This window comes from Apteryx mantelli, chromosome 15 (assembly GCF_036417845.1).
Source record: "Apteryx mantelli isolate bAptMan1 chromosome 15, bAptMan1.hap1, whole genome shotgun sequence".
Lineage (NCBI taxonomy): Eukaryota > Metazoa > Chordata > Aves > Apterygiformes > Apterygidae > Apteryx > Apteryx mantelli.
The window spans coordinates 10230903-10238258 of NC_089992.1; positions in this window are offsets into that span (position 1 = coordinate 10230903).

The window sequence follows — 7356 nt, forward strand, 5'->3', positions numbered from 1 at the left end:
TGCGGTGTCCCACTGCTCTACAAATCAGTTTGGCTGCGTGGCCGAGTGCCAGATCGCATCAATTAGGGGTCGTTACGGACTGAAGACGCTCGGGAGGCTGCTGATGAGCTCTGGTGCCGAGCGATGGGAGCTCGTGAAATGTCGGCTTGGTCCTCAAAGCGAAGAGCCTGCCGGGGCGCGCGCAGGCTGCTGCTCTACCGCGGCCGCCCCGTTCGCTCCTGCGGAGGTCGGCTGGGAGCCAGAGATGAGGTCGGGGGACGTTTTTCTTCCTGCTGCAGGCTGCTTTGTACAGTACCTGTGGCCTCCTGAGACGGGCAGTGTTTTGCTTGTTTTCACGATGCTTTTTTAAGGAAGATGAGGGCAGGTGGACCTTCCTTAGGGAAGGGGAGCGAGCCCACTCCACAGACAGGAGTGGGAGAGGGTCTGGGCAAATCCACCTTGAAGCTTGGCCAATTCAGTGTCCGGTCACGCTGCTCTTTGACATCACCCCTGCGAGTCGGTAGCAGGGAGCACCCAGTGTTCATCGGGAATGTGACCCCTTGTCCGTGCAGGAGAGAAAAATGATTTGGGAATGAAGATTAATGAAAAAATGTGACAGAGCAGATAAATCACTGCTCCTGGGGCACGTCTGCCGAAATGGGGGCTCTCGCAGGCGGCCGCAGAGCGAGCAGTAATAATGGCCCCTTTCACAAGTGATATGGGGAGGATCGTCCCCGAATCAATTTAAATTCTCAGCCTAAGACATTCCACTATCACCAGAAATAATGACCTGGCCAGGAAAACAAGGGCTCGTTGTTGTTTTTCAAGGAAAAGCTCTTTTCCCTTCAGGCTGTTGTGGATACTTTGAGTTTGACTAATAGCCAGATATTTATTTTAATGTACTGTGGCTCAGCTGTCAGTTTATAGGATGCTTTGTGCTCCCCTTTGGCCGAGCGACCGCGAAGGACAGCCACAAGTTGACTCCTTGCCTCTAGGATTCAGCGATCTCCCGCGCTGGCGCCCTGAGCAGAGAGGTGCCTCGTTCCCGGCAGCCGCAGCGAGAGGACGCGCGGCATCGCTCCCGCGGAGGGGTCTCCTTGCCGCGTGCCTGCCCTGGCGCGCGGGGACTCGAGCGCTGGCAGGGGTGCCCGCCGCGGCGTGGGGACACGTCTGCCCTCCTGCGTCAGGAGCTTTCCCCACCTCCTGCCCGGGCCTCCGCTGCAGCCCCCCGCCAGCGTGGCGGGGGGTGGTATGCCAAAAGGGAGGCTGCTTTTCCGAAAAGCCTAGAAAAAAAATCTCTATTGACAAGAGCTGATGGAGGTGCCAGGGCGGCGTGTTATTAATTTATGGGGTTTGACCTTGGTGTGTGATGGAAAATACCATGCTCAGATGGTATTTTTCAGCCAGGAAGGACTGCCGCATCAGTGCTTTCTGGGTGCGGGAATGTTTATTAGAAACTGCTAAATTCACTCTGCTCTTTTCTCGCTCTGTGCAGCTCCAAAGGCCTCCGTGTAACCCGGCGGGTGGCTCCGGAGGTGGCCACAGCAGCCTGTTGCAGTTTGGGGCTGTTGGGTGGAGCGCACGGGCACGGGGGTCCTGGCTGGCAGGGCACAGCCCGGCGGGCACCTCACCCTCGGCTGCGTCGCGGGTGAAAATCTCCCCTCCCAAATTCTCACTCTCATCCGGTGACATCTGAGCGTGGCCCAAGTGGCCTCTCTAGCTGGGATGTGATCTCCACCTGGGGCAAATCTGGAGAAATCCCATCTTTCCAGAAAGCAGAGGTGTCTGCTATCCTGCTGCTACACCACAGTGCTTGGTGTTGTCTGGAAAACAGCCCAGACCTTGCCGAGGCGAGTTTGGGGGAAAAAACAGGTGTTCTGGGCACACCCCAGCTTGCTCAACCTGGGGCAGCTGCAACCACTTGGCCTTTAAATTGAAGGTCATCCAGCCCCCTCTGTCCTTCCCCTCCAAGGTCTTGGAGCAAAAGACTACTTTAGCTACTTTGTGGTTAAGTGCACAGACCTGGGGCTTAGAAAAGTTTATTTTTAAAGTGCTACTTTAATTGGTTGGACCCTTCCTACAAAGAGCTTCCCCTCTACCTCTGGAGGTGTTTGCTGCAATTAGGTTTGAGAATGGTTCTCTTTGCTTCTAGAGGCTATTTATTTTAATTCAGTTTAAATCTGCTCTCCCTGGCTTGCTTATATCCTGCTTCCAGCAAAAAGGAAAGCAAAAAAAGAAATCAAAAGCGGAGCTCCCCTTCCTCTGCTCTGTCCCAGCGCCAGGTTAGTGACCCAGGCTTGGTCTCAGTGGGACGAGGCGGCCCCGGAGCGTGAGTATTGCCGGACACGGGGCAAGAGATGTCGGGCGTGTGGGGATTGCTGGGAGCAATTGTGTTATTTTGCTATTAAGAAAGCCAAGGGCATCCTCTGCTTGATCCTGTTGGAGGTGTGCTACTTCTAGACCAAGGCATCATCTGGTTGGTGTGTAATGAAAAAGCTGGATGTAATTTATAATACTACAGTTGATATGAAAAAGTACCAATAATGAAGTGTAAAATAAGAAGCATAGCATAACTCCCTAAATCATATTTCAAAGTTTGGAAAGGAATGATGGGTTTTCAATACGAAATGTTAGTATTCTTCACCAAAAATAGTTTTACGCAGGGTTTCCAATTAGAAATGGCTATGATATCATGAAAAAAATGGTTTTGATGAAAATGTTCAGGTCAGCAACATTCACAATTCCTTCATTAACCAGGCAGTAATAACTCACAGTCAAATGATCTTTCAGAAGTCATTCGGGGTGAGGTGGTGACTTTGCTAAAAGGGCCATTGCTGCTAGATCACGTTCGCGCTGGTTTGGGCTTTCGGCAGCAGGACAGCGCTCCCCTTCGCAGGCCAGGCAGCTGCTCTGTTCAGGGTGCCCACGCGGGTGCTGTTTGGTGAGGACAAGAGATGGTTCCTGGAATTGTTTTAACGATTCAAAGCTTCCCAATATTTGGAAGCGTGCACAGGACATGCTGAAGCACTGGCTCCGCGCTGCCCCACATTACTTATAACGCAGATCTGCGGCGATGTGTTCGTCCCTCTCGTGTGCCGTTCGTTTCTGAGGGCATCTTAAGGTCAGCGCTTGCACAGAAATTTGGTTTTCCGTTAATTACGTCACAGGTAGCTATGAAGTTGAGATGATGGTTCCTTATGGGTTTCAAAGCATCTTAAGTTTTCTAAATGCTTTTTCTCATGCTGCCTGCTGGGTCTCGTGTTTGGGCAGGAACAAATTCAGTGGTGACAATATACAGGTGATGAGTTTAATTTGTTTCTTACCACTACAGAGGCCCGCAAAACCCAAAGTGCCAGTGATTTAGCTAGCTTGAAGGGTAATCACCTGGAAGCCATTAAAAACCAAACACAAACAAACAAAAAAACCCAAATTGCTCTAGGGAGTCGGAGGGCACCGCGAGGAGCAGAGCTGCGAGCGTGGGCTGAAGCGAGACTGTACTGAGTCGCTCTCCCTGCTCGTCCTGCCTTCGGCGGCTCGTGGTGGCTGCCGCTGGGCGAGGAGCACGTCCCCCTCGCCGCCGCTCTCCCGGCCGGCCGGCCGGGGCTCTGCGCCCGTGACCGCAGCCTGCTCGCCCCGCTGCGTCCCCGGGGGCGCAAACCGCTGCCTTCGATAGCTCCCTCCGCCTTAACTAATTGCCTGCCGCAGAAAAAGCTTTTGCTGGGAATGGGCGGAAAGGACCGGTCATGCCGGGTACTTTGGCGCTATCCCAGGTGCGGGAAGGGGCAGTGCCAGCTGGTGGCGTGGGAGCCGCGGGGGAACGCGGGAGCGCGGGCCGGGCTGCAGGAGAAGCAGCCCGCGAGGGCGGTGGTGGTGGGGTGCTGGGAACCGGCCGAGGGCCTTCGGCCACGGCGCAGGGGAGCCCGGCTCCGCGGCTGCCGAAATCCCGAAAGGGTGATGCAACTTGGCTGCCCCTGCCAGGCGCTTCGTTTGCTCAGCAGAGGCAGTCCGGCTGCTGCTTAAGGGTTGTAATTAGTTTTAAATGCAAAATATGTTTTGATAAACTGCTCTTTCCTTATGGCTTTAACTTGCTTAATGCAATTTTAATACATTTTTAATTGATTTCCGATTGCCCTCTGGGAGCTGCCTGGCCAAGTCCCAGTAAAAAGCATTGGGTTTTGTAACTAAGAACTTAACATTCAGCATGTCCTAACACCCTCATGGGCTAGATTGAACCATGAGAATAAACGCAGTTAGGAATCCAAAATTACATAATTGCTTTAAAAATGTGTGTGCAAACGGTGTTTTCCTTCTGGTTAACAAAAGAGAGTAGCAAATTTTTCTGGCCAAAGAGTATCAACCATTTTTAATGAAAATAGATTTAAAAAAAAAAAAGTGCAAATGCAAAATAACGTTGATTGAAATCACAAATTCCCACTGCTGCATTAAGAGATAGACAAAATTGGGGGTTTAATATCTTTTATTTAAATCAATTCACCTGAAGTACAAAACCAGGAGACAGCTAAGACAAGCGGTTTGAAGCCTGGCAAATCTGTGTTGACAAGGTCAGAGAACACAACGGGGAGAAGATGAATTTAAATTTCCAAGCGTGCGTGTAGCGGGATTTGCACTCCTCGGGCAGCTTGGCAGACGGCATCGGAGCCCTGCTGATCGCCAGCGCAGGGCCGGCACAGTCGTGCACCGGGGCTGTTGGGCGCGAGGTGGGCGCTGTGTGCGGGTGTCGCTCTGCGCATTGCCGCGCTGCCCTCCAAGAGGCAAAACCGCAGCGGTGGCCGAGCCGCTGGCCGAGCTCCTTGCCCCGCTCCAGCCGCAGCACCCAGCCTGCGTGCAGGGCGCAGTAAGTAGCTCTGCTCTCCTTGGGTCTCTCCTGGCAGAGAAGCTCAAGGGCTCAGATACGGCTGAGCAGTAACGGGAGTCTGCGCATGAACCATAGGCAGCACAGGAGACCTCAGTTTGGCTCCATGAAAGTTTAATGCAGAGATGTCCTGAGAAGTCACTGCGCTCATATCTCATGCACACCCTCTGTCTTCCGGAGCACCAGCAACGGCTGCTAAATGGACTTGTTAAACACACAGGGGCTGCCCAGCAGAGCCCGCAATCAGTCTGAGATGCAGCAGGACACATCAGCCTTCGCTCTTGCATGCACAAAGTGGTGATGTCTGGACCTGCTCACCCTTGCCTTGTCCCCACCGCCCTCCCACGGGTGCCCACGGACTGCTGGCATCTGACCTGGCGTTTTCCCTCCCAAAGCCCTGTGCTGGTCTGACTCCTGAGCTCTGGGTTTGAGCTACCCACTGAGACCCGTAATGACCCAGTGAGCGTGAAGACACCCTTGGATGGCACAGGCTGCAGTAGTGCTGCTTGTATGGTTTTCCGCCTGGCATCGGTCCCTGTTTCTTTCAGAAAAACCTTTATGTTAGAGTTTCTCCAGGGTATCTGCCCAAATGCAGCCACTGCTGGCTTCAGTTCAGCTCTGCTCTTATATTAGCTCTAGCAGCGGCTCTGAAAACAGCACAAGAACTCCCACCTCTGCTGCTGACTAGGACAGTTAATGGTTTATCAATGGGTTTGTGTCTTTGTGGCAAACTGGGTTGCAGGCACAAGGGTCTTTCTGCCAGGGGACTCGTTGCTGTGATGAGCAGATATATAAAGCGCCTAGCTCTCAGGGAGCTGAGCCTGCTTACAAGATGAACTAGCAGTTTGTCTCTTCTCCAGAGGAGATGATGCTCCCCGGGAGGTTCTCACAGCATATCCCAGCCAGGTTCTGTGGCTTCTTCAAAAAGGCCCCACAGATGCTCCACGGTCTCCATTTTCCAATGCTAGCAGGAGGGATTCCAGTCTCGGTGGTCTTGTTTCTCTCAGTATGCGATTTGTGACTGCTAAAGAATTGCTGAAACACAGCACGCTGCAGTCCCGCCTGTGCTGAACGCTGTTCGGCTCAGTGCTCTTCCCGGGTGACTGGACGGGGCAGTAACCTGAAACAGCTGCTTTGGAGAGGTGGCTCCATGCGGAGTCGCAGGAAAACATGGAGCTCTGCCAGCTCTGTCCTGAGCCCCTGAGAGCCTGCAAGGGGGTTGCTATGCTGTGAGCAGCCCTCTGCTCTCAGCCTCACCTTCCAAGAAGGATTGTCAGGGATGCGCATTTTCATTGAAGATCGTGTTGTTGTGTTTTGGATGGTTTTTTAAGAGATCCTGGCAACTAGCAGTGAATTGCAACAGAGACAACAAGAAGATTCTCCATGTTGAAGCTGTTTATTGCATTAGATAAATACATCTGCAACAAGTTGGAATTATTTCCTCTGAGTGCAATTGATGATAGTATGGCATAATAGTTAAGAAAAAAAATTAGCAGAGGCACTTGTTTCATGCAGCTGAAATTACTACCAAGCCTAGTGATGCAGCCCCTACTAAAACAGAACTTCCATTGGCCTTAAATGCAGCTTGGCCGACAAGGCTCGTGAGATCGGCGTTGTGCGGGAGCGAGAATAACGCATCTCGGGAGGGCAATCCCCATGCTCCAACTCTGAGTACAAGGGGGATTAAATTTCTGCTTTCCACATGATGCTTTGTATTGCTTTTAGTTAGACTGGTGAGGCTATGTGATTGTAACCATTGCTGGAAGGCAGATATTACGATATTATCAGTATAAAATCAATTCAACGGATGTTTATGTGGTCATGTGGAAAGGTTGGACATGAATATGTAGACGCTTATGGAGATCTCTTTGTCAAAAGAAAGATGGATGTGGTAGGTTATACCAGGATGATAAATGCCTTATTATTAATACAAAATAGAACTATCCATAAGGATCTTTCCTTTAGGATTCTCAGCATATTAAAATGGTTTGTATAGCTAGACAAACACAGCGAATAATAATAATAAAAAAAAAAGTTTTAGCAAATATTCTTGCAAACCAAATTTGTTAATTTGCTTCCCCAGCATTTGTAACCCTTTGCTCTGGTCCAGGCTCTGCTCCTGCGAGGGCTGTGTGTTCCCACCCCTGCCCAGCAAAGGACACAGCACGTGGCTGGCCCTGGCCCTGTGCGCAGTCGGGCAGCCTGCTCAGGGGCTTAAACCTAAGCCCATACATTCGACCTTAGCTGAACAGGGCTCATGAGGGACACATAACAAAGCCAAAGTGTCCTGCATGCAGATAAAAGTCGAACCTCAGAGTACTGGCAGCAGAAGGGGTGATGACAAGCTCTGTCCTTGCTCTGCGCCAGCTGTACGGCTGCAAGTGCAGCCAGGTAACCCGCAAACCCAAAGAGCCTCTTGCCCAGCACCGGAGCGATCCTGTTCCCCTGGCTAGTGCTGAATCCTGCAAGTAGCCCCGCTAAAGGCAAGGTGGGATACTATTCAA